Here is a 2421-nt window from a genome sequence, read left to right as displayed (position 1 = left end):
GGGGCCCACCTTATACCTTGCTCAACTATCCCCACAACCAAGGTGACACTATGAAGTGAAGGCAACAGAGGCAGCTGCTCAAGGACACCCCAATGGTCCACTGTCAGGATACTGAAATTTCTTCATTCTGTTACCAAGCATAGCATTAACAGCAGGTACTGACTGCAATGTGTCCACTAGACTCACATCTGGGAGCTGGGTAAAAACCCTTAAAGAATATTAACAATGGGAGGAGAGAGACAAAGCAATAAGCATAGTCCAAAACAGAACTGAAGGGAAGTGGGTACAGCATTAACTTTCCTAAAATATTTTTCCAATAAGGAAATAGCTTCTCCCAGTGTAGTTTAAAATGTCAATGGCATAGAGTTATATGTTGTGGGGTTTTTTTTTATGATATTAATTGTTCAATATACTAAACTAATACCTTTATAAAATCTCTGATTGAAGGTTTGCTTTAAAAATAGGTGGGTCAACTCTTCAAGGAGAACTATAAACCACTGCTCAACGAAATAAAAGAGGACACAAACAAATGGAGGAACATTCCATGCTCATGGATAGGAGGATCAATATCATGAAAATGGCCATACTGCCAAGGTAATTTATAGATTCAATGCCATCCCCATCAAGCTACCAAGGACTCTCTTCACAGAATTGGAAAAAACTACTTTAAAGTTCATATGGAACCAAAAAAGAGCCCGCATTGCCAAGACAATCCTAAGCCAAAAGAATAAAGCTGGAGGCGTTATGCTACCTGACTTCAAACTATACTACAAGGCTACAGTAACCAAAACAGCATGGTCCTGGTACCAAAACAAATATACAGACCAATGGAACAGAACAGAGCTATCAGAAATAATACCACACATCTACAACCATCTGATCTTTGACAAACCTGACAAAAACAAGAAATGGGGAAAGGATACCCCATTTAATAAATGGTGCTGAGAAAACTGGCTAGCCATAAGTAGAAAGCTGAAACTGGATCCCTTCCTAACACCTTATACAAAAATTAATTCAAGATGGATTAAAGACTTAAATGCTAGACCTAAAACCACAAAAACCCTAGAAGAAAACCTAGGTAGTACCATTCAGGACATAGGCATGGGCAAGGACTTCATGACTAAAACACAAAAAGCAATGGCAACAAAAGCCAACATTGACAAGTGGGATCTAATTAAACTAAAGAGCTTCTGCACAGCAAAAGAAACTATCATCAGAGTGAACAGGCAACCTACAGAATGGGAGAAAATTTTTGCAATCTACCCATGTGACAAAGGGCTAATATCCAGAATCTACAAAGAACTTAAACAAATTTACAAAAAAAAATCAACCCCATCAAAAAGCGGGCAAAGGATATGAACAGACACTTCTCAAAAGAAGAGATTTATGCAGCCAACAGACACATGAATAAATGCTCATCATCACTGGCCATCAGAGAAATGCAAATCAAAACCATAATGAGATACCATCTCACACCAGTTAGAATGGCGATTATTAAAAAGTCAGGAAACAACAGGTGTTGGAGAGGATGTGGAGAAACAGGAACACTTTTACACTGTTGGTGGGACTGTCAACCATTGTAGAAGACAGTGTGGCGATCCCTCAAGTTTCTAGAACGAGAAATACCACTTGACCCAGCCATCCCATTGCTGGGTATATACCCAAAGGATCTTTGTATAAGGTGTAAGGAAGGGATCCAGTTTCAGCTTTCTACATACAGCTAGCCAGTTTTCCCAGCACCATTTATTAAATGGGGTATCCTTTCCCCATTTCTTGTTTTTGTCAAGTTTGTCAAAGATCAGATGGTTGTAGATGTGTGGTATTGTTTCTGATGGCTCTGTTCTGTTCCATTGGTCTGTGTCTCTGTTTTGGTACCAGGACCATGCTGTTTTGGTTACTGTAGCCTTGTAGTATAGTTTGAAGTCAGGTAGCATGATGCCTCCAGCTTTGTTCTTTTGGCTTAGGATTGTCTTGGCAATGAGGGCTCTTTTTTGGTACCATATGAACTTTAAAGTAGTTTTTTCCAATTCTGTGAAGAGAGTCCTTGGTAGCTTGATGGGGATGGCATTGAATCTATAAATTAACTTGGGCAGTATGACCATTTTCACAATAATGATTCTTCCTATCCATGAGCATGGAATGCTCCTCCATTTGTTTGTGTCCTCTTTTATTTCACTGAGCAGTGGTTTGTAGTTCTACTTGAAGAGGTCCTTCACATCCCTTGTAAGTTGGATTCCTAGGTATTTTATTCTCTTTAAAGCAATTGTGAATGGGAGTTCATTCATGATTTGGCTCTCTGTTTGTCTGTTATTGGTGTATAGGAATGCTTGTGATTTTTGCACACTGATTTTGTATCCTGAGACTTTGCTGAAGTTGCTTATCAGCTTAAGGAGATTTTGGGCTGAGACGATGGGGTTTTCT

The sequence above is a fragment of the Mandrillus leucophaeus genome, unplaced genomic scaffold (genome assembly GCF_000951045.1).
Source record: "Mandrillus leucophaeus isolate KB7577 unplaced genomic scaffold, Mleu.le_1.0 Scaffold174, whole genome shotgun sequence".
Lineage (NCBI taxonomy): Eukaryota > Metazoa > Chordata > Mammalia > Primates > Cercopithecidae > Mandrillus > Mandrillus leucophaeus.
Note: the sequence above shows the minus strand (reverse complement) of the source record.